The sequence below is a fragment of the Octopus bimaculoides genome, chromosome 12 (genome assembly GCF_046866305.1).
Source record: "Octopus bimaculoides isolate indiv1 chromosome 12, ASM4686630v1, whole genome shotgun sequence".
Taxonomy (NCBI): domain Eukaryota; kingdom Metazoa; phylum Mollusca; class Cephalopoda; order Octopoda; family Octopodidae; genus Octopus; species Octopus bimaculoides.
In genome coordinates this window covers 9165685-9192635 of record NC_142939.1, presented here as the reverse complement: position 1 = coordinate 9192635, position 26951 = coordinate 9165685, and the positions used below count along the sequence as shown (strand labels likewise).

The 26951-nt window shown below is 34.3% G+C and overlaps 1 protein-coding gene across 4 annotated transcripts in view; it reads left to right on the top strand.

Annotated features, from left to right (window-relative positions):
• Positions 1 to 26620, top strand: part of LOC128249191 (uncharacterized) — a 152439-nt gene extending 125819 nt beyond the window's left edge. For all 4 annotated transcript variants that reach the window (XR_008265297.2, XR_016243797.1, XM_052972092.2 and 1 more), the window contains one exon: positions 26295 to 26620. The gene's annotated coding sequence lies outside the window, so the exon portion shown is untranslated. The remainder of the gene's footprint in view (positions 1 to 26294) is intronic.
• The last annotated feature ends 331 nt before the right edge of the window (positions 26621 to 26951 follow it).

Sequence of the window (26951 nt, the reverse complement as noted above, 5' to 3'; positions counted from 1 at the left end):
TTAGCTCGGGTTGTATGTATATGTGTGACAGACAAAGAATCAAAACTTTAAAAATTGAGCGGAAGAGAACAAGAGAGAGATAGAGAGAGAAAGAGAGAGAGAGAGAAAGAGAGAGAGAGAGAGATAGAGAGAGAGAGATAGAGAGGGTGGAGGAAAAGAAACGGAGAGAGAGTGGAGGAGTCTGAAAGTGAGTTAGAGAAACAAAAGGAGAGCAGAAGGAATTGTTATAATTAGATCATTGAGTTGTTTAATTCACCATAATAATGAATTCCAATCATACACGCATGGTTGCACCTATATCTTTGACCAAAGCACATACACACTCTCATGAACACAAGCACGGGAGAACACACACACACACACAAGATTTCCTAACTCTTCGCACACATATCTACATGTTGATCTTATATAAGTTTTATATATAATTACAAACATATAGGTTACATGTATAATTAAAACATATGCATTCGCATACGCTACTACATATTGGTCTGGTATAGGTTATATATATATAATTAAAATTATATTGATACATTCTTAATTGAATGGCACTCCGTCGCTTACGACGTCGAGGGTTCCAGTTGATCCGATCAACGGAACAGCCTGCTCGTGAAATTAACGTGCAAGTGGCTGAGCACTCCACAGACACGTGTACCCTTAACGTAGTTCTCGGGGATATTCAGCGTGACACAGTGTGACAAGGCTGGCCCTTTGAATTACAGGCACAACAGGAACAGGAAGTGAGAGTGAGAGAAAGTTGTGGTGAAAGAGTACAGCAGGGTTCGCCACCAACCCCTGCCGGAGCCTCGTGAAGCTTTTAGGTGCTTTCGCTCAATAAACACTCACAACGCCCGGTCTGGGAATCGAAACCGCGATCCTATGACCGCGAGTTCGCTGCCCTAACCACTGGGCCATTGTGCCTCCTGATACATTCACTTATATAACTATATGCTGGTCCAAAATCGATTAAATGTATAATTTAAATCATACGGATACCATATATGTTCATATACATAACTCTAATGCTGATCCAATATAGGTTGCATGTAATAATTCTTTCTAGTTTTGGCACAAGGTCAGCAATTTTCAAGGGAGACGGAAATAGTTTACATCGATCCCAAGACTCAATTGGCATTTTTTATCGACTCCGAAAGGATGAGAGGTGGGGCAAGTGATTTACATTGACCTCGGCTTTTGGATTATCGTGATTATTGGCGAAAAGGCTTCCACATAATGTTGCAGTCGTCTTTCAATTCCGGTTACGATTCTTGCACTTCTCGTCCAAGATTCAGATTTTTCTTTGACTATCTCACATTTCTTTTATCTTTTTTTTTTTTTACGAGAATTGATGACGTGGAGGATTTTCTTGCCAACACTTTATCATAGGAGTGGCTGTGTGGTAAGTAACTTGCTTACCAACCACATGGTTCCGGGTTCATTCCCACTGCGTGGCACCTTGGGCAAGTGTCTTCTACTATAGCCTCGGGCCGACCAAAGCCTTGTGAATGGATTTGGTAGACGGAAACTGAAAGAAGCCCGTCGCATATATGTATATATATATATATATATGTGTGTGTGTGTGTGTGTGTGTGTGTGTATTTGTCCCCCCAACATCGTTTGACAACCGATGCTAGTGTGTTTATGTCCCCGTAATTTAGCGGATCGGCAAAAGAGACAGATAGAATAAGTACTAGGCATCCAAAGAATAAGTCCTGGGGTCGATTTGCTCGACTAAAGGCGGTGCTCCAGCATGGCCGCAGTCAAATGACTGAAACAAGTAAAAGAGTAAAAGAGTAGTCCCGATTTTAATATAATTTTTAGCCTTTTCCTCACAATTTCTGTGGTTTCTTTTTATCTCATAATTACTCGTTGTCTCAGCCTCCGTTTCATATTGGTTAGTTGTTTCATTCCGAAAGGATGAAAGGCAAAGTCAATCTCGGTGGCATTTGAACTCGGAACGTAAAGAACCAGAAAAAACTCTGCTAAGCATTTTATTCCTTGTGGTAACAATTCTGTCGATACGATTTACATGCATAACTAAAGCCATATAAACACATTCCCACGCGTAACTACATGCTGGTCCAATATAGGTTACATATATAATTAAAACCATTTACAAATAGTCAGAATGATTTGTAGCGAAGTCATTCATTTTCCATTTTCACTAAGCTAGACTGCTGACGAGAATCCAGTTTAGTAGACACCGCCAGTTGTCAGAAGTCTAGTCATAATCCTATTTCTTCCAGTATAAAATGGACGTTAATGATAAGAAATATGAAGATGGCTAGCGAAAGCTGTTGGACAAAGGTCAAGCTACTTGCAATCCGAGTCAGTGAAACGTCTTTGATTTACCGCTGCTGCTTTTGCTGCTGCTGCTGCTGCTGCTAATGATGATGCTATTTCACTTTGTATATGTATCTAGGCTGCCAGGAGAGGTTTGAAGAATTATTTCCGATATACTTTTTTTTTTCCCCCAATAAAATACACACCTAATTAGACGAAGTAAAACTATCATAATTTAATCTATCAAACATCGATGCTTCACGACTCAGACTCAAAATTCCACTGAAAAGGGAAAGGAAAAATGTTTATCGTATTTCCTGTCCCACCAAATTAAGTAGTAGTAGTAGTAGTAGTAGTAGTAGTAGTAGTAGTAGTAGTAGTAGTAGTAGTAGTAGTAGTAGTAGTAGCAACAATAGCAGCAGCGGTAGCTGCAGTATTAGGGGTTGTAGCTGCAGGAGTAGCAATATAATTAGTAGTAGTAGTAGTAGTAGTAGTAGTAGTAGTAGTAGTAGTAGTAGTTGTTGTTGTTGTTGTTGTTGTACCATGGAAGTTTCCAGCCAACCGAAAATAAACGCAAAGATGGCTGTGGGTTGTTTTGTTGACTATAAAAATGGCGCCTCGGTGATTCAATGTATCTCATTAAGCTAAAATTTCTGCGTTGAAATTGCCCTGCATCTATGGAAGCAACCAGCCATCTTTCTGAGTGATAGGCTGTGGTTAACAAACTCGCTTTGTAGCCATGTGGTTTCGGGTTCAGTGCCATTGCAAGGCCGCTAGTCCTTGAGCAAGTGTCTTCTGCTATAGCCCTAAGCCAACCAGTACTTTGTGAGTGAATACGGTGGACGGAAACTGTGTGGGAACCCGCTGTATATTTATATGCGCTTGTGTGTGTGTGTGTGTGTGTGTGTGTGTGTGTGTGTGTGTGTGTGTGTGTATGTGTGTGTGTTTCTGGCTGTTTCTGCTCCTCTCCCCCAGTGATTGACAACCAGTGTTGGTTTGTTTATGTCTCCGTGACTTAGCGGTCAGGCAATGGTGTTGAATAGAATAAGTTCCAGACTTATAAAAAAAAATAATAAGTACTGGAATTTGATTTGTTCGACTAAAACGGTGATCCAGCTTGGTCGCATTCCAATGTCTCAAGCAAGTAAAAGATAAAAGCGTGTTTCTACTCCAAGTTGTAGGCTGCACTTTTGCATCAAGCTCGTTTAAGTTTTGTATGTTTGCTTATCTATTTTTTCTTCTTGTTTCAATCTGCGGCCATGCTGGGGCACCACCTTGAAAGGTTTTGGTCGAACAAATCGACCCCAGGACTTATTTGTCTTTAAGCCTGATATTTAAAATATCGATCACTTATTATCGAACCGACATAAACAAACCAAGACCAGTTGTGAGGTGGGGCATATTTATTGAGTTCAGCTCCATAAATCTGCACAGAACGATCTTTGGAGTTGTTTAGATGTCAAAATCCTGGCTGAATTAGCGTTTCCGAACCAACCGGTGTATTTGAAAACATTGTCATCCAAAATACAATGAATTCCTTTGATTGGATTATTTAGAGTATTAATTAACGGGGGGGGCGGAGAATGGTGAATGATTAATATGTTCGCTTTGAAACGAAGTGGTTTCAATTTCAATACCACTCCGTGGTATCTACAGTAAATATCATTATTCTGTAACCTCCGATTTAAGCTATATTTTATGAGTGAAATCGAATAAATGGAAACTGAACAGAAGTCCGTTGGGTGGATCGTGTCGAAGAATTACATTAAAGATGCATGCGTTTATGGGATGCTCAGTGGCTTACACGTAAATTCAACAGCAGATAAACCAGTTGATCGAACAACTGATTCCTCGCTACCAGACGACGGGGGTCCATTGCCATCACTACCAATACGCCGAGTTATGTAGCACCGATTTCCTGCCATGAAGAAAACTTCATCAAATTTAATGTGAGTAATATTTCTCGAAAGTACTATTTCTCTACAATTCGGCCACATTATCTCTAATATAAAATACCAGTAATATACTGCAGTTCTGTGATACGCCCTCCAGCTACAGCTTATTAAACGGGATTGTTTCCCATTCGAAACAAAACAAAAAAATCAATATTTTTTTTTTCTTTTAAGAAACTAAAACTAGAATAACAGTAGGTGTTTTCTTTGGAATTTACTAAAATATGGTATTTTTCAATAGAAAAATCAATAACTGAATCAATTTTGCTTTGTATCAAGAACTGCACTGGGTTCTCCTTTGAATAACACGGTTTCCTGGTTGAATGGTACTTTGCCAGATCTATTAATTGTTGCATCAATGCAAAAAGAATCTTAACAATCACTTGATGATTCCATTGTGTGTCACATTATGTAAACCGTTTATATATAATATATATATATATATATATATATATATATATATATATATATATATATATATATATATATATGCGTGTGCGTATATATATATATGCGTGTGTGTGTGTATGTATGTGTGTGTGTGTGTATGTATGTATGTATGTATGTATATGCAATTATGGTTAGTGGTAGCCATACAGCTAGGGATATATCATAATTCTTTCTTGAGGCTGTGCATAACATTATTACGGTGTGTATGTATGTGTGTGTGTGCGTGTACTCGAATATTGGTATGCGTGTACATGTATGAATAGATACATAAGGATAGGGATTAATCTCTCAGCGTGTCTGGCTAAATGTATAGATAGCTGGCTGGCTGGCTAGCTGGCTGGCTGGCTGGCTGGCTGGCTGGCTGAATGGACGGATGGATGGATGACTGGCAGGTTGGATGGGTCGATAGTTGCCTGGATAGATGGATGGATGGGTGCGTGGATGGATGAGTGGATGCGCACAGATAGAAATATGTACGCAGAAGTAAACAAACCAATACTGGTTAACAACTAGTAAAACAAACACAAACACATAACCACACATAAGCATAAGTACCTAATAAATACCTACATATATATATATAGGTGTGTGTCTGTATATATATATATATATATATATATATGCTTGTGTATATATATATATATATATACATATATAGGTGTGCATGTGTCTGTATATATATATATATATATATATATATGTGTGTATATATATATATATATATATATATATATGTGTGTGTGTGTGTGTGTGTGTGTGTGTGTGTCTGTGTGTGTGTATATATATATATATGTATATATGTGTGTGTATGTGTGTGTGTGTCTGTGTGTATGTATATATATATATGACATTTAACACATCCACTCTCACAAGGCGTTGGTCGGCATGGGGCTACAATAAAAGACACTCGCCCGAGGTACCACTTTGAGGGACTGAACTCAAAGCTACGTGGTTAAGTAACGAACTTCTTACCGCTTGCCACGCTTGCACCTATGCAATATTTTTTTTTCAGTTTTTGCGCTAAATATAGGTGAAGAATCGGTAGAATCGTTAGATCGTAGCACATGATCCCTTGCTATATTAACCCCCGTTCTTTTTCTTTTGGTTTCAAATCTACCTGGGCTTATGTAGTTTCTTTCCTTTATTTCTATTATTGGTCGTATTTTTAACTATCTTTATAATTAATCGTCCACTGTTTTCCATCACATATTTTCCTAGTCCCACTTTAGATATTTTTAAGATTGTTTTCTGACTGAATAAAACCCCTGCATGCTTGTATTTATTGTAAATATAATGTTTATCCGATTTTAGTTGGTAATTTCTAAATGCAGTCATCATTTTCCAAATTTTACAGTCCTCTTGTTTTTTCTATTTGCATCCATTTGATAATAACTGTAAATTATTTCTAGATTAGGTCGAGTATTGATGCCTTTAACCAATTTTTCTTTTCATTTAGTTCTGTTTAAGTATTAATTTAACGTGTCTATAATATTCCTTAGTAACCTTTTCTTTCATGTGCTTGTATTGTTCTCTACCAGGTTCATTAATTCTTAAATATTTGTCAGTCTGTATCAGATCTAATTCTCTTATCTCTTTCTATTGGATTTCTTCTCTTTATGTCTTTTTCTTTATATAACATGTCATTAATGCTCTTCATTAATTTTCTCCTCTTTGATGTTACTTTCGCATATATTCCTAACCGGAACCGCATATCAATTCTTCTAATAAATCCATGCACTATCTGTATTTGAGTTTCTAGTCGTTCTTATTTTGTTTTTATTCTGGTTCGGTTAGTTTTCTCTATGCATTCTAGCGTTTAGCTTTGTTGGCTTTCGTTATTCACATTCTTTTGCACATGTCAGGTCTATCTTTGTGATTTACGTTTTCAATATTCACTTTGTTTTTAATTCGTTATTTGAATTGCTTTTATGCATTCTTTCGTTGTCTGATATCTTTTGCGTCTAGATAATTTTCTTTTTATATTAGCAAATCTGTTGGAATTCAAAATTACTTTGAGATCAGTGTCCTTTGCTATCTGAATTTTATGCGAAAATTTTGTAGCTTCATTTTTGGAGTACAATGTAGCTGTAAAAAGCGCATGTAAAATAGAAACATATTCCTTTTTTGTCTATATGTGTCTTTTTTCTTTCCTTTACGAAACTTAAGAAGTAAAGCCGGCAATTTATTTTCAAATTATCGTTATTTTCATCACATACCTGTTTATTGGTCTATGGTGATGTCGAGTTATGTGTGCGGTAATTTCCATACATGTTATGCATAAAATTCAATTCCAATCACGCAGTCCTCTTTTAACCGAGGGGTGAATGATGTGGATTGCTTATTTTCTAATTTTTCTTTTTTTTTTGCATGTCATTTTTTGTGAGGGGAATAAATCAGTTTGATATTAATATGAAATGTTATCCATGTGATATTAATATGAGATCTGACTTTAATATGAGATGTCTTCCATTAGCTTCTTAACACATGGGCCGATCACCGACCCTGTATGAACACTTTTTTTTAATACATTATGTATACGAAATAAAATTCTTAGCATTAAGTCACAGTATTACTTGGATATGCGTCAACATTTTCTCGTTTAGCGAGGAGGCGAGTTGTGCTTGATTCATTGATAACTGATGTGTGTTACAGGACAATTTTCAGGGCAACCAAATAGCGTTATTTTGTGTGCAATGTCCTCCAGTATTCTTAAACATCACCTAGTTGAGTATGGGGATCGATATAAGTGCCAGTTGAGCATGGGGTCGATATAAGTACCAGTTGAACACTGGAATTTCCCAAAATTGCAGGCTCGTGCTTTTAGAAGAAATAATTACTACTTAAGGATTTTATTTTTATTGCATGCTGCCACCTCATTACCGATCACAGCTCCGTTCGCTATCAATATGTATCCAGTGCCTTGTAGTGATATTTTCTGTATCTTCTGCATATTTGCAAGTCCTCTAGAGTGATGGATATGTAGTTAGCTGCATCTTTTTAAATCATTCACAAGGCGCCAATTATTATAGGAACTGATTCTGCTTCCAATCCCTGCATTTTGGTTATCTCTATTTCCAGACAATTTTTTTTCTTTTTCCAGATACCATCTATTGAGATTGTGTTTCGAATAGGAGGCATTTCTTTCCTTGTGTTCCTTGAAAACATTGTCCTGCCAATTAGTCTTGGTCTTTCTTTTTGTTTGTAAGAAAGTACATATCTAAGAATCTGGCAACTTTATCATTCTTTGAAAAACTCTTATGTACATTTATAAGATCTCTTTTTTTTTCTTTTTTTTTTTTTGGTATGTAATAATCTTCGCATAACTCCCACTGTATGAAAACACCAAATTTGACAATGGCTTTACATGTATTCTTTCTCGGTTAACGTCAATCTGCTAGCTAGTCTGTGTTTAATTGTTTCTCTCCACCTCTACTTTTTCTGCAGTTATTTAATATATTCTACTTCATTATACTCTTCGGTGGTAATTGGTGAGAGGCTTTTATCTTGTGTTGCAGTCAATAATTCTTCGATTTCGACTTTGATTCTTATGTTTCTTATCCAGGCTTCAGCCTTTACTTTATCTATTCCTCGTCTCTTCTTTTTTTACGTGAATTGGTGATGAAGGGAATTTTCTTGCCATCATTTTATCATAGCTTTTTATAGCCTCGATTTTAACTTAATTTTTAGCTTTTTCTTCACAATTTCTACTGTTGCTTCTTTTCCTTTTCATAATTAATTGTCATTTCAACTTCTCTTTTATATTCATTGACCTCCTTAATAACAGAAAGTATTTTCTATCTATTTTGTAGCTATTTCCACTAATTTTCCATTGACCTTTCCCAGTAATTTTAGTCCTACGCTGGTCATTTTACAGATCTTAATTGCCCTTTCTAACCCTAGATTTGCGGTAAGTGTAATCTGTCTATGTCGGACTTTGGGGTTGTGTGTAATAACTGTAGTCATTATTTTTCTTGTTTTGAACACGGTCAGCTGGAAGAATCGTTAAATCATCAGGAAAATGCTTTACAGGATTTGTTTCCACCCTATTTTCTGAGTTCAAATCCCGCCCTGGTCACCTTTGTCTCTCATTCCTCCGGGGTCAATAATATTGAGTGCTGAGGTTTATGGTATTGACTAGACTTTCTCCTTAGTATCTAAATTAGAAACTATTATATTTTATTTCATTTTAATGCCCATTCTTGCTAAATTCTTTAACATCCACCTATAACATATTACTGCTACATCTAGATAATTGATGCCTTTTAATTATGTTTTAACTATTAATTAAATGTATCTATAATATTCCTTAGTGACCTTTTATTTTTTTGTGTGCGTTTCGAACAATGTCTGATTCATTAATTCCTACCTATTTGCTAAAATAGTTTGGCCTAATTCTCTTATCTTTTGTTTATCTAATGTGCCATAAATGTTCTGAATTAGCGTTTCTTGTTTATATAATCTACAGCGAACAACTTGTTCCCAAAAGTTGACCACATAAAATTTGTGTAATCGTTCTTTCTTGGCGCATCTATCCGAATTTAGTATGGTTTAAAACGGCGTCGGTTGAAGGTGTTAGCAGCAAGAAAGAAGTGGTGAGAGAGAGAGAGAGAGAGAGAGAGAGAGAGATCTTGGACTATTCCTATTCTAATGCTGATGACTGCTAGTTCATAGAATTTCATATTTTGCTTCACATTTACCCATGGTGTGTTTAATACATTTTGTTATCATTGGTACAACCTTACACTGAAACTTTCCAGAAACTACAGGTAATCAATCTATGACATGATCAAATCACTCTTCTTTGATTTTTTTGATTTTGGTATTGTTAATTAGTAATTAATCTTTACAGCTATAGCCATTGTAAAATTCCTTCGTTCTTCTAGAAATAAGGTTGTGTTTTTGGTATTTACACATCTTCTACAATATTATAAGAATTAAATCTTTCTGGGTTGTAGAAAAGTAAGCTAAAGGTTTGTTGTTTCTTTTCTTCTCTGACTTCAGATAGTTTCTCTTTATTTAACTTGTTAGGTGTTGTTTCCGATTATTTCAGTCTGTTTTTAAATAGTTTTACAACAATCTTTTTTTCTATAAAACATATTTAACATAAATATTTTGTTGAAAAGCCAGAAGCTGCAATTTTTATAGATTTATTGTGTTATCAAACAAAACACAATATACTTCAGAGATAGACGAAATGAAATTGCCCCGGAAGCTTTTGGCTTTACAACAACACACATTAAACATGTTATATAGATACAGATTTTCCTATAGAACGGCTTCTATTGCATAATTCGAATTTATTCTGCTTCTGCGGCACCGTTGCAAATCAGTGTAAAGTTGTTTATATACTACGTATCTCTATATACTTCAGACTAACTGATTCATCTCATTTCGGAAATGACATGAGTACGTGACACTGACAAGCCGCACAATGACGAAATACAGTCGCTTCTGGGGCGGTTTTGTTTTGCCTAGCTGTGGAGTATATTGAGTTGTTATTTTTTTTCCACAATACGTCTATAAAGAGGAAAACTGCAGCTTTGAGTTTTTCAACCATACACATATGGTAAATATGTTATATAGATACAAATTTTACTACAGAGCTGCTTTCTTCACATAATTCAAATTTTTACTTGAAATTTATACATACTTCACTCAAATATTATACATTTCACTTAAATACACTTAAATATTTCACTCAGAAGTTTTAGGATTTTATTCTTTCTTGGTGGTTTTCAGATATTCATTATTTTATATATCAACTGAAGGGGCTTAGAACATGTGTTGATTTGTTGATATAACCTAGCACAATTATTCAAATGTGTTGGTGCAATCTCATCCATGAAGATTAATTCACTCGTTATCCTCTTCAGAATTATTTTACTTCTCTTGATGCAAATGTTGCATGAATTTCTATTATATTTTTACCGAGCTCTTGATAAAATCTGTTTGGCTTGGAGTTGAACTGTTTGTTTCGTTCAAAGAATCCTTGTCGCTTTCCATAACACTGAATTATTTACAACTTAGGGAGGATCTTATCGTTCAGATGTCTTGTACTTTCGGCTACTTCTGTTTTGTAATGTTTTACTCCTCATTTTTTCCAGTTGTCTTTCTTTAGTTATGATTTCAGTAAACATTGGAAGGTATTTTCTCTTATTTTCAATGCTCTTTCCGTATACTTGTTTCATGATACTTGCTTTTATTTTCTTTATACTCTTATGTCCATATCCCTGAGAGAGAGAGTTCATTTATTCATTGTGACTATAGTAGCTTCTGCGCATATTTAAGTTAACCGGATCTTACCTATGTGTATGTTGTTTTCATTAAGTTTATGACTGCTAAGCTTGACCTTTTTTCATTGGTGTTACAATTATACTATTCAATTTTATCCTCATATATATGAATAGAGTGTATGTATGTATAGGTGTTTATTTGTGTGTATGTATGTCTTTGTGTTTGTGCTGTGCTTGTTCTCTCTTCCTCACCGCCGATTTACAGTCGGTGTTGGTTTTGGTCACGTCCACGTAACGTAGCGATTCGGCAAAAAAAAGCCGATAAAATAAGTAGCAGACAAAGAAATACGCATAATATGAACGATGATTGAAGACAGGTTTTTATCTCTCACATATAACAAAAAATTGAAACTACAGGTAAAGCCAGCATTATCCAGATTATAAGGAAAATGTGTAGTTTGAATTTGATGGATATAAGATATACGAAAAAAGTGCGTACAAAACCCGGCATACCAGAAACAAATAAAAATGGCAATAATTATGATAATATAAAAGGTTCAAACTAAACACATCAAATTTTCGTAAATTAAACACGAAAGTAAAAAAGGGAAAAGGGGACATTATGCTTTTGTATTTTACCGCAAAATCCTCCCCAAAATGAGAAACTATGGCAAAAGTTTCGTATAAAATATTGAAGAAATATATAATGTAGATCTAAACGGAATGTTGGATCTCAGCAGACTAAACTTATTTAAGAATATTCACTTTCAAAGTGAAAAAAAAATCAGCAAGTGAAATAAAATTCTAAAAAATAATGTGGTACGGAAGCACAACACAAAACACACAAGAACATGAAAACATTGTGAATGTAAAGCACGAAAATCTATTAAGTAGAAAAAGGGAAAAAAACGTAAGCAACGAAGCAAAACAAAAACCAATCCGTAGAACACCTACAGACTATTGACCTACAAAACCAGGACCAGATTAAACCAAACAAAAATATAAATCAAAAGAAATACGAGGAAATTAAGAATAGGAAATTCTAAAGTTGGAAGATATGAACATGAAAATCTCAAGGCAGAAATAATTAAAGATTGAAGAATAGAACATACTACTATATATATACTTACATACATACATACACATATATATATATAGATATATATATATATATATATATATATATATATATATATATATATATATATATATATATATATATATATATATATATATATATATACATATATATTATGCATATATGTCTATATATATATATATTCTCTAAACCGGATACACTTAAAAGTATTTTTTCACTGGGGCAATTTCTCTAATATTGTGGGATTTTTCTTGATTACGATGAAGGAAACATTTACAATGCAACAGAACTGGAATTCGACTACTAAACAATTAGAACCCATCTTCGACCAACACTAAGATCCAAAAAAATATTTATTGTCAGAAATGGTGAAGAACGTTTTCGTACTTTTAATAATTGCTGACAGATAACCGCACAGTATCTTGTCCGACCCTTTAAGAGTTCCACTAATTCACCACCCTGAATTAGTATTTCTTACTGATCCCGAAATGATAAAAGGCAAAGTTGATCCCAATAGTATTTGAACTCCGGATAAAGAGAGACGCTACGAATATCGCGAGGCATTCTATCCAAAAGTTCTACCGATTCTACCGATTCTAGAGACTCAATACGTAAAAACAAAGCCAATTCGTAATTCATGTTGTTTACGTTTTGTGACGTCCTGTACCCATATATGCATATATATATATATATATATATATATACATACACACATATATATGTAAGTATGTACGTATATGTATGTATATATGCATATATATATATATATATATATATATATATATATATATATATATATATATATATATATATATATATACTATTTATATGTGTGTGTGTGTGTGTGTGTGTGTGTGTGTGTATAAATTTTGTATATGCCTTGATATTATATCCCTCCTATTACTCTGTGTGTGTGTATGTATGTATGTATGTATTTATGTATGTATGTATGTATGCATGTATGTATGTATGTATGTATGTATGTGTGTATATATTATAGAAATATAAGTGTAAATGTATTTGAAGAGTTGTCTTCTTTATGTTAGTATTTATCATTTCTTCCGTATCTTTTCTAAGAAACTCAAGCTTTCTACTTATTTACCTAAAGTAGAAACACTCCCATTCTTCCTCTTTCCCTTCTTTAAGACACGCTTATTTACGCACGCGCTTGTGTGTGTGTGTGTTTGTGTGTTCGTGTAGGCCTTTACGCCCGTATGAAGATGGTTGTTTAAGTATGCTTCTGTATGCTTTGATTCCTCAGAGCGGCATTTTTGGATTGTTGTTGCAGTTATTGCTGTTCTTGGTTTGTCTTTTCCCCCTTCATATAAGAACGCATCAGATTTAATATTATATTAAAAACAAATAGAATAATATTCAAATTTCAATGAAAAACGTGTAAAGAAAATATAACAAACAATAAACACGAGGCGAAATAGTGAATAATCAGTAAGATAAAGCCTATTGTACAAAACCATAACATTTAATCCCCACCAAGAAGTTGTAAACCGAGATGTTTTTGTAGTTTTAAGCATATTTTGCAGCCGACAAATGCTCTGACTTCTGAAAGAAAATATTTATGCATAAAGCAACCGCAAAATCAGTTTACGCAAAATCGATATAGAAAACGGGTATTTAGGAAAATGTATAGCTTTAAATGTGCGTTTCAATGAATTTCTATAAATGTGTGTTTGTGTGTTGTTGTTGTTCTTATTGTTTTTAGAGAAAGGGAGTGATAAGGATATGAAAGAGCAGTTATGTGTGTTTGTGTATATAATGATCATGTTTACATTTCTATTTCAAGATTATTGTGGATATTTGATAAGTTTACTCGGTGTCAGTGTTTGTATATTTTTGGCCTATTAAAGAGGACGGCGTTTCTGGTTAGACCGGAAGTTAGACTTCCATATTTTTCTCCACTTGTCGGCCATGATGTAAATTAATTGTGTAAGTAATGCTGATCATATTTCTTCGCTTCTAATATCATCATCACCCTCATCATCGTTGTCAAGTTAATCATCATCATCATCATTGTCGTCGCTGTCGTCGTCATCGTTACGGTCCTCATCGTCGGTTGTTCGTAACCAGACAACAGGACTCTTCGTTTTCCCTCTTTCTTACTTCTGTGATTTGCACGCGCACACGCACACGCACACACACACACATACAAACAAACAAACAAACAAACACGTACACACAGACACACTCAAAAACTCAAATAAACACACATAGGCATATATATACGCATATAGATAGATAGATAGATAGATAGATAGATAGATAGATAGATAGATAGATAGGATAGATAGATAGATAGATAGATAGATAGATAGATAGATATACATGTATATAAAAAAATATATGTATAAATAAATATTTACACACTATACATATATATATAAATATATATATACATATATATGCACACACACACTTACACACACATGTATATATATAGGAAATATATGTACATTAGGAGTGAAGGGTCACATTTTGCAAAATACAAATGAAAAAATATAATTTAAACAAATCTATTAAACTTTTAGACTCCTTTGTGACTTTTTGAATGCCCTGCATATATGTGTGTGTGTGTACACGCACACACATATATATATATATACTTGTCTACATACATACACACGCACACACGTATACATACATACATACATGTATACATACATACATGCATGCATGCATACATACTTACATACATACATACTTATTGTGTCAATTATGCCAGTTCATAAATATTTCTTCTGTTATCCTTATCATGAACTCTATCAAGCAAAGCTAAACGTAAATTCATTTGAAGAGATAACTTTATGTCGGTTCTTTTTGTTTCTTTCCATCCGCTGTTTAAATGCAAAACTCTCTGCACATTTACCAATTCTATTGACACTTCCCCACACCTTTCTCTGTTCTTTTTCCTTTGCCATCTTTTGTTTTTGGAAGCTAAATCTTTAAAGATCCTTTCTTATAATATGAGACTTATAAGGTTCCGACTCAAATCATTGCCATGAAATACTACCATATAACGTAGTAAGTAATAATCATATCGGGCTGAACCTGATATCCACATGTCAACCTGATATCCATAGCCTCTTTTGCTACAGATTTATTATCAAACGATCGTCAACAGCACTTAATAATTTAGCCACACGAGTATTTGTTAATGGCTAACTGTCTCTATTGACTCATGCGATATAAAAGTGTGACCCAATTTCTATAATGGCTGCTCTATAAGCCAAGTAGTTATTAACTGATTTAACACCGTTGCCGTAACATAAGACGTCTTGTAGTAGATATTTATAGCTATTAAAAGGAAATCACGGAGAAGTAAATGCTATAGTCATCGTTTCAATATCGTGTCTTCTTTTATTGTTGTGTTCAAAGAGAGGCAGTGAAAGGTTCTGTTGCACTGCGACATGAAGCTCTTTTCTTCGTCCATTTTCATAACCGGGACCCAGAGAGGACGACTGAGGAGTAGGGCAGAGATACCGCTCCCCAATATCTTCCTGCTATTTTGTGTATATGTGTACATGTATGGATATGTATATTATATATATATATATATATATATATATATATATATATATATATATATATATATATATATATATATATATATATATATATATATACATGTATGGATATGTATATTATGTATATATATATATATATATATATATATATATATATATATATATATACATATATATACATCATACATATATACATAAATACAAATACATGTGTGTGTGCGCGTGTGCATGTATATATGCAAACACGCAGGAACATATATATATATATATATATAAGATATATATATTAGAATATATGTATATATGTATAGACATGCACTTATACACACATTTATACACACCCATACATACATACACACATACACACACATACACATACATATGCACACTCAATACAGACACACACGCACGCGCGCGCTCACACACAGATAGATAGATAGATAGATAGATAGATAGATAGATAGATAGATAGATAGATAAATAGATGGATGTATATGTATATAATTTTAAATATTTATTTTCCGGTTAATTGTCTTATGAATAATATAAATATTATTAGCGTAGTATGTATAATAGATTATGTCCTCAATTTCGTTCCATAGTTTATCAGTGACATCCTTACCTTGCGTATACACGAAATGTCATGTGTGTGATACATAGTCTTCGATTTCTTTACAAAATTAACAGTGAATTGTCTTCCGAATAAATACTGTTTCTATAATTGCGTATTTTCGATTTCCTTCCAGGGTTCGACTGTAGCAGACTAATATTATAGATTCTCTATAAAATTAACATTCGCTGTCGTTAAGAATGTCAATCTCGACTGGCAGAAGTGGCAACGAAAGAAATATTTTGTTCATTGTTTGTGCTTTGTTTGCGTTCAAAGTTCATGTTGTAAAAATTGAGTTTACTCCCGTCTTGCCACTCTTTTATTTCTTGCTTGCCTTCAGTCATTAGACTGCGACCATGCTGGGGCACGCACTCGAATGCTTTTTAGTCGAACCAAATTACCAAAGTACTTATTTATTTTAAAAGCCTGGTACTTATTCCATCGGTCTCTTGTGCCTAACCGCTAAGTTACGGGGACGTAAACAATCCAGCACCGGATGTCAACGGCAGTAGGGGACAAACAGGAACAAGGAAACACACACACACACGCATATATATATAAATATTATATATGTGTGTTTGTGCGTATTTACGTACGTATGTACGTAACAGCCGCAAAACACTTTCGATTTTTGCGACTACTTTTTTATAATGTGAACCCTGTTGAGTTCCTGCTCAAACCATTTCCATGTACGTGATGTGTGAGAAGTCATATTAGGTATCTGATATCCATCGTGTCCGTTGTGGTTTTCCATATCTTTCGTTGCTATCGTCTGCTGTCTGAATCACTTAATTATTCAAGCTCATGAATATCCATCAACAGATGGCTGTCCCTCTTGACGTCTGCAATACGAATGATTGACCCAAATCGTCTCAGGTAATTTTGATGATGCAGCTTAGAATCAAAGTAATGACATCTTGCACTAGCGATGCGTATAAATGTTTGGAGTAAATATATATAGGAAGGGTATTGATAGGTTTCTTTACCCCAACAACTCCGGAAGGATTTTAGGAGTGGCTGTGTGGTAAGTAGCTTGCTTGCCAACCACATGGTTCCGGGTTCAGTCCCACTGCGTGGCACCTTGGGCAAGTGTCTTCTACTATAGCCTCGGGCCGACTAAAGCCTTGTGAGTGGATTTGGTAGACGGAAACTGAAAGAATCCCGTCGTATATATGTATATGTATATATATATATATGTGTGTGTATATTTGTGAGTCTGTCTTTGTCCCCTCACCATCGTTTGACAACCGATGCTGGTGTGTTTACGTCCCCGTCACTTAGCGGTTCGGCAAAAAGAGACTGATAGAATAAGTACTAGGCTTACAAAGAATAAGTCCTGGGGTCGATTTGCTCGACTAAAGTCGGTGCTCCAGCATGGCCGCAGTCAAATGACTGAAACAAGTAAAAGAGTAAAAAAGAGAGACGCTGTAAGGACAGACTCCCGCTATTAACACCAATCCACGCAGACTCAGTGGCGTTCGCTTCCCCCGTCACACGTCTCAATCGATCGCCTCATTCAACGTCTTTTGCGTTTATGTTCCATCAACTCCCCGAAATTGGGGCTGTCACAGCAGAACAAATAATAAGGGTCTGAATGGAGTAACTTCTTTTACATGGCGAATAATTAGTAAAATCATCATGGCGTCGAGCAGAATGCTTCAAGCAATTTGTTCCGACTCTCTCTCTTTCTCTCTCTCTCTCTCTCTCTCTCTCTCTCTCTCTCTCTCTCTCTCTCTCTCTCTCTCTCTCTCTCTCTGCGTTCTAATTTCAATTCCCTGCAAAGTCAACTTTGCTTTACATCCTTTTGGGAGGTTGATAAAAAAAAAACTATTGATCCATATCGATAGCTTGATGGAACTATAAGAACGCCGGAGCAGATGCCTTGCAGTATCTGTGCCAACTCTTTGAGTTCTGATCTGAAACCCCAACAAGGCCTACTCGGATGGAAAACTTAATCCGTCACTCTGTTTAACATCACTTGGTGTTTTGGGGTATCTTTAACGGACTCCACTCTTTTGCGAGCATTCAGGCCAGGTCTCCAGCTGGAGGATATCACCTTCTAACAAGTCCCAAAGAGTCACTGACGTTGCCTTCTCTTTTGAATAAAAGATAAAACATATGGGAAGTGTCCGCTGTGAGATGTAAGAGGAGAGGACACTTTCAATGTATGTCACATTGTGTAATCCTCGATTGAGGAGGTATCGTCAGTCTCAAGATGGAGATAATGAACAGCAACAATTATTAATAATTGACTGACCGCTGCCTTTTTCCAACCTCTTGCTCTTGCAATGTCCTTCCTCTTGCTATAAGCGAACATGTTTCTTCAGCTGGCGTCTAACTGAAGCAGCTTGGTCATCGTCTCGTTGACACTAGCGATGATAAATAGAAGCTTCTTAGTTGTCTCAGTGAATTCCAATCGTAATTTATTCATGGAAATGCCGCCAGCGTTATGGCTTGTTTCAAAAATTCTAATCTCCAACATATTGACTGAATTAAGGAATTCAAGAGATTTAACCCAATAACAAGACAAATCAGTGAGTTTATTCGAGACAGTAATTCTGTAAACTTCGATACATGATTGTATAGAAATCTAACTCAAAGGTACAATTTCTGCTAATGAACTTCTAATGATAGGCTGCTAAACATTTCCAAGACTTTCCTTCAAAAATACCAATCAATCATCTATGTTTACAACTTGTTAATTTCTCATGTGCCGCTAATTCTTTTGAGAAAAGGATATGCGTCACAGTGTCGTCCTGCTGTGTCTCCTATAATTTAGATGTTTTATACCTTTCTAAGAAATATACATTACAGTATATTACAGTATTTCACAATATTACGTAAACGTATGACCAAACAGACATTTCTATATGATAAACAGTTCCCAATATGACACGAATCTGCTCTACGACTATTGTAATATATTAAGTATTCACAATATTACATGAGTGTCCTCCATCACTCAACTCACGTCATGGATCTCAGAGATAGAAAATGTTACTCTTGTTTTATTATTCATCTTCATTGTGTATATGATTATTTATAAATGACTGGAATATTACGAATTAGTGGAGTATTCGTTTTAAATATTATGATATACTATGGAATAAACTTGTAGATTTAAGTGAGAAAATTCATTAAAACTAATTAATTACACTTGGCAGAGAAGTCTATTTTTATACAATTCCAGTGTAGACAAAAAAAAAAGCAGAATCTCCTGTATTGTTTCCAATTATCGTTGAGATTTCTTCAGCAATCGAGTACCCTTCTTTAAACTATCCACAACGTTATCATTATAAGTGACTATATTAAATTAGGAATACCGATTTGCATAAGTGACGCATTATTAGTAATTCAATGTTAACTGGTGTTCGTTTCATTTTTATGTTATGGCACAGAACAGAATAAGCAACTTGGTTTAAGCTGACTGTGCGTGCACAACAGGGATCAAAACTAGTCCAGCTTTTATTCTGTGATTCTGTCGACGGTTGGCAGTTATAAAAACGAACATAGTTATGTTTCGATGACATCTATTGTACTATGCACATTTTACAGTGTTCTATCGAGGACACTCGTTTATCGTGTATTTTTCTTTTGTGGATAGGAGTTATCAGTTCTTATTCTTTCTTAATTGCTGGCGAATTTACTGAGTCGTTAGAGCATCGGATAGAATGCCTTGTGGTATTCCCTACGGCTCTTAGAGTTCTGAGTTAGAATTACACTGACGTCAACTTTGCCTTTCATCCTTCTAAAATCAATAAAGTATTAATCAAGTACTGGTATCTTCTCTCTCTCTCTCTCTCTCTCTCTCTCTCTCTCTCTCTCTCTCTCTCTCTCTTTCTTTCTCTCTGTTATGTCTCAAGCTACTGCTATCTAGCACCTTCAGATGATCTCTACTCAACCGCTACACGACGGCTACTCAACAGTCACTCAACTCCTACCACGACCAGACTACCTTTATTTATATGTCTTGGGCGATCCTACTTCTTCGCTTGTGGGCGTCGACACAACACACTCTCTCTCTAAATCAACTACATTGCACCATGACAAGGATCGTTGGAGGACTCACTCCAAAACGGGAGCTAATCGAGGAACTAACAACCTCTTCTCACAAGGAAATTTCATACGTTACTGAACCGTCCGAATTCCACTGGAACTGCTCAGTGTGTATTACTGTACGATATGGAAATAGAGATTAAAGGAGGTTGTTTCATAAACTATACTTACTCATTTCCTGATGATGTGTCTTTTATTTCATTTTTTTTTCTATTATTTAATTTCTGACAGGCTAGAAAGAACCTTATTTATATTTATTTATTTATTTATTGGCGATATTCATATTTTCACATCTTTTTTTCTTTATTCATTTTTTTTTTTTTGTCAACCGGGATCTCTAAATGGCTTTTCTGTTGTGCATGATATCTCTCTAATGCCATATTGCATTCTTTTTAATGTTTACTTTGGCTTTTCTAATACCTTACCTCCATTCTGTTGTCCCTGATCTCACGAACTAGTCAGATGTAGTTTCTATTATGCACTGTCTCCTACTTTGTTTTATTTTTCTATTTTGAATGTTTCTGAATTCAGTAGTCTTTCAATTTGGTCTTTCAAAATTTATGTTGAGATTCTCTTGAAATAAATGTGGTTGGTGCATTAAAATTCTGAATCAATCTGCTTATATCATCAAACTGTTCATGATTTAGGATCTCAAAGATTGCTTTCTTTTACACTATTATTTTTCTGATTATAATTTTCCATTTAAATTCTTATTGAAAACGATCTCCTTTCTTCTAAAGAAAGATAAGACACTTCTAGAAGTTTCCCCTCCGGCTTGTAATATCTTCAAATTTCTTATATATTGTTCGATTTTGTATACTTCTGAAGGTGTCCTGTAGTCGTATTTCTCTTGGTAGCCTTTCCAAGAATAAGACTTTCTATGTTTTAGTATTTATTTTGGTTATATTTTTCGTATTTTCAATTGTTTTATTTACATTTCCCAAACTGATTCTCTTTTATTGTATTTTTTATAATATATATATATATATATATATATATATATATATATATATATATATGTCTGGGTGTGTGTCTGTGTGTGTCCAAAATATATTTACTTAAGATTCTATAATATATTTTCGTCTATATTTGATTTCATAGTTAAGCGTAGTCTAAGATATTAACTATAGTGAACCAAAAGTAATATACATATATGTATTCAATTGAAATTACATCTGTAAAGAGAAAAAAAAATCTACTAGCGTTATGACAATTCTTGAAAGGAAGGGGAGAGAATTCTGAAACTGAAATTCATGATAACCACATTGAGGAAGTGTGTCTGTTCGTACGATTTTGCTCGGGTGTATTTTTTTTCTGTACCTTCTGTGCTTTTGACAGGATTTCGTGCAGCAATGATGCTATACAGCATGACCTTAGACTAGAAAACTGATTCTCATTCGTCCCTTTCTTTTTGGATTTTCCCTTCATTGACGATGGTACTAAAGCAAGAGATACTTGCAGCATTGTACCTGTGATGGCGTTAACCTGAAATGAACGAAACCGGTTGCTGACTTCGAATAATGAATTCAGAATTATCACAAACAAGGACACCCTACTAACCTATCACAACAGTAAAATCACAGTATAACTGATGAGCATTTCTCTAGTTTACAGTGCGAAGAACATCTCATTTTGTCAGAATTAACTGATGGAGTACAACCTCAACCAAACTGGCTTGGCATTGATGCATTAGATTGAAACGAAGCGTTTAGTGAAGCAACCACAACGAAATCTATGACCTTCGAAACATTATTTACTCCTGGATAGCATGAAAATGTTCTTAGTTCCATTACCTTGTTATATTGATGTCAATTTTAATTTGAAATGTAAGAGGTGTGGTTAAGATATAAATACAGAAAATTGTGCCGTCGAAAAACTTGAGATCAAAAACGTCAGCTATCCATAAACAACTAGAACGTAAATACGTGAATCTGTGTTGACATCTATATATCTATGCTATAAAATTCAAAGCTAGATATAAACGTTAGCTTACTGCACAAACTTTCCGTTGTTGTCAAAACATGGAGTGCTGTAAATTTTTAGTTTATTGCAAAAGAAAGATAAATTAGATTGCTTTAAAATGCAACATTTTCACACAAAGAATGTTATGTAATAATAGAAGTATAGATTACCATAAATGTTTATATGCTCGTAAAGCATCTAAATTGCAGCAATAAATTAGATTTCACCGTAAAGCATATGATTATAAAATCAACGAGAGGTTATATCGATTTCTTCCATAAGCACAAGGTCACCGATTTATTAAGAGAGGGAGAACCGATACTGTGTGACATTAATGCCTCTGTCAAAGATATTAGTATCGTAAGAGAATCAAAGTAATGGCTCTTAAAGATTAGCTTCCATTCTACGGTGTTCGCCTTATATTTGGAATTTATTGATTTCTATCGTCTAAGGACAAAAGAAAAAGAAATAGAATATTGTTACTGTTTTGTTTTCCTTTAAGAAGTTTAGCAGCGAGCAAGAGAAAGAAATGAAGAAATGAAAGAGTTCAATCATGAATAGAATCCAGGTCGAGAACTCGGTTCCCTGCCTTACTTATGCCTTACACTCTTACGCTCAAAACTTTTTCAATGTTTAAAATTATATTGAGGTTTGACAGTGGTGCATGGATAGTAATTTTTAAGGGAAGTGTATAAACTCTATATTAGCTTCAGTGTACTCCCAATATCTTTTTTATTGAAACAGGACAGATTAAAGTTAAATTCAATTGCAGTGAAATTTGAATTGCGAACCTAGAACGAGAAACGAAATTAAATGTATCCTGTATATTCTGCCCACGTATTATATTGATGTTGTGAATCTAATAAATTTATTTGATATCAGTAAATACGGTAAAGTGATGTAGATTGAATATGATTCACTAGAGAAGTACAGATTTCAATTGTGTTTCGTTATAACTGTGTCGAACACTAAATTCTGGAGACCACAATTCAGTTAGTCGTTGACATTATGTGCCAACATTTCTAGGTTTGGAGCTCGCGATTGATTTTATGTATTATACGAGGGGGGGGGGGAGAAGGAGAGAGAGAACTATGAATGTCGGTCTTTCCCCAGTTATTACTGGATACCTGCCTACTCAGTGACCATATGACTCTTTTGTCATTCATAAAGATATTTATTATTTACAATGTCTATGGAAAGGTTCAGCTTTGCAATGCCTTATATTTCATCGCTTCCTATAAATCCTAGACTTCAACCCTATATTAGGAACTAACCTACGAGTTTTGATTGTTGAATTCCTCGCTTTTATTGTTGCAATCATCGACTACTGGTTTATTCATTGCTGGTTTATTCACTGATTTCAGCTTGAAATTTGTCTCAAGATGGTGCTTGGTCAAAAGAAATATATAATTTATTTTCAAGAATGTTGTAGAACAAACATCACGATCCTCCGTTTCTACAAGCCGTTTTGATTACCGCTTAAAGCCAAGTCACTCAATGAATGTGGTCCTGCCCTTAAGATGCAGTGCTACCACGAAATATTCTCCTATCAAATGCAAATTTCTTGCTTGGATTCTTCTGTATAATTAAGTCACGTAGCTTCGAGTAAAGTTAATGTCGCAAATGTAATTACTGAAAAAGCCTAAACCTGACAACTGGTTTGATTCCATAGGAAGGCACTTTTTCCTCAAGCTTCTAATATTCTTCAAACTTTTATGAACACATTTTCCTGTTTCCTATCCTCATTCTTAATGCCAACGCTTCCAATAACAAACACAAATATGTCTCGAGGTTTTAACCCCTTAGCATTTAAACTGGCCATGTCTAACCCAAATATTCTACCTGTTTTATTTTGAAATAAGTCATATCCTATCTTTTACACCTATCCTACAATGTCATTCTAAAAATAAACAATCACATCATCGAAATACCGAAACTGCACGATTAATTCAAAACAATTTGAATAAATAAGCATTAAATTTGACAAAGTAATTTGGATGCTAAAGGATTAAGCTATCTATCAGAAATATGAACGAATATCAGCAACTGTTTTAAATAACGAGAAGCACTACATAGTCAACGGACGTTTCGTTATGTAGCTCATGCTTCTTTGACTGCATCTATTAAGAGGATATGGACTTGGCCTCGATAAACGGAATGAAGACGATGTATTCAAGAGATGCAGCAATGATCAGGTTGATGCACATTCACGCACGTACACAGCATCTGTGCACAACAAGTGACTTTTAAGCTTGTTATATAGTCATGGAGATCTAACGAGAACTTTAAACAGCGAAGGAGAAAGCCTTCAGCTTCCAGCAAATCAATAGATAGGCATTGATATCTATTGATTATTATCTTTCGTTTATATAATCATATACAACTAACGAAACCCGTGGAAATTTCATAGGCTTCTCTAGTGAACATAATAACAACGAGAAAGCAACGTATTCAATTAATATCGCTCTTTCTCACAATATAAACCGTTTTAGCTTACGATGCTCGTCAATGAAGTGGACTCAATATTTATTTCCTTAATTAATAGCAACCGTTTAAATTAAAATACACAAAAAGACATGATCAATCAAAACAACTTAATTTTTACTAGTATCAACACCTTTTCTCCATAAATTTCCCGAAAAAAGGAGTTCTAACCTGTTATTGAAATATCAGGTAATAATAATAACCATCGATCTGCATTATTAATTTGAAGAACTTGCGTTGTTTTGAGATTTAAAATAATATTTAAAACATATATCAGTCACTGCTTCATGAAAACTATAGACAGACAGACACTCACACAGACAGACAGGTACATAGATAGATAGATAGATAGATAGATAGATAGATAGATAGATAGATAGATAGATAGATAGATAGATAGATAGATAGATAGATAGATCATGTTTTGCATAACATACCTTAAACTCTTTTTCATTTAAGCTATTTGATCTCCTTTTAAAACATTATCGAGTTTGTAGTGGCTCATGAAAGAAAATTCAAGCAACTGCACAGTCTGTGCATAAGATTCAAACATACAACTGGTCGTTATTTTTTAGCCGAGATAGTGACCTCGCTCTTTGCTATTACCTGTCTGCCTGCTAATGCCGACCACTCTTAGCTTGTTTGTACAGTTTACAAGATGTTTATGATTTTAACAAGATGTCGACGATGTTAACGAGGTGTTTACGACAATTAACAAGGTATTTAATGTTTTGAACAAGTACTTTTTTTTTCAATACCGATATTGCCATTAATTTCATATGCCTCAGGTATAATAGCAGGACGGTATTCAACTCTGATATTGTTAAATTATACATCGTCTTGTTTAATGTAGATCTCAACCCAAATTTTTCAATAGAATGTATCCATCTATCCTTGGGAAAGAACCTTCGTCAATTTTATTTACAGTTATCCTTTTATTTAGTTCTTTTTTATTAATTCTTTTATTGTCATTCACAACTGGTTTCCAAGTTGTTCACTTGTAATTAACTTTTATTTGAGAATTCTACTCACGTGTTTTCATGTTATTATTTCGAAACCTTTTCGGTGTTATCTCAGTTTTGCTTGACTAAGAGTAAATGTGTTTGTTTGTTTGTTTGTTCTTTTTTTTTCTTTTTTTTTTTTTGCTTTTTACGTTTGAGTGTTTGAGTTTAGCCTGATGATATTCATTCAATTCTTGAGTGCTTGATATATATCACTCACCAGACATTACGATCTGAGTTCAAATTCCGCTGAGGTCGACTTAGACTTTCATCTATTCGGGATCGATAAAATAAGCACCAGTTGTGTACCAAGGTGGATGTAATTCACTACCCCACCCAATCCCCCCGCCAAAACAAATTTTAAGCCTCGTGTTTATAGTAGAAAAACATCCTCGTGTAGCTACTGTCACTGCTCTTAACGTCACCACTACCACTACCACCACAAGTAACACTACTACTACTACTACTACTACTACTACTACTACTACTACTACTACTACTACTACTACTACTATTGTGTTTTGTTTTGATCAGTTTTATTTTGTTTTTGTTTTTTTTCTTTATATAATTATTATTTTCCATGTTTGTAATTGTGGTTTTATCTTGTTTACTCTTTTCTTTTCAGATCGGAGCCGAACGCCTCAATACTATGGTGCCTAGCAACGGTGCGCCCCCACTACTTGGCTCAGGCACAGAAGTGTCTCCTGCGGGCAGCTACTAAAGAAAAAAACAAACAAACATAACTAAAGACAAATACGGCCAGTCACAGAAATTTCCGATAATAAAAAAAAATACCACTCGAAGTTCGATTTTTATTCAATTCAGTTCAATAAAGAAAGCAGAAAGAAGAAAAGAGGAAATAAAAAGGAAGAAAGAAAGAAAGAAAGAAAGAACGAAAGCTAGGAAAGAAAAGAAAAGAAAAGAAAAGAAAGAATGAAAGAAAGTAGAAAAGAATGGAAGAGACATAAGAAAATAATAAGCTGACGGTAAGAATTGAAGAAAGTAAAGTAAAGTAACCAGACGAGGTACTGGGAAAGCGAAATGGAGAAACGAAAATAAAATGAAGAGCAAAGATATAAAAAAAACAAAATGTTATATATATATATTATACATATATATATATATATATATATATATATATATATATATATATATATATATATATATATATATATATATATATATATACATATACATATATATATATACGTATATATATCTCTCTCTCTCTCTCTCTCTCTCTATATATATATATATATATATATATATATATATATATATA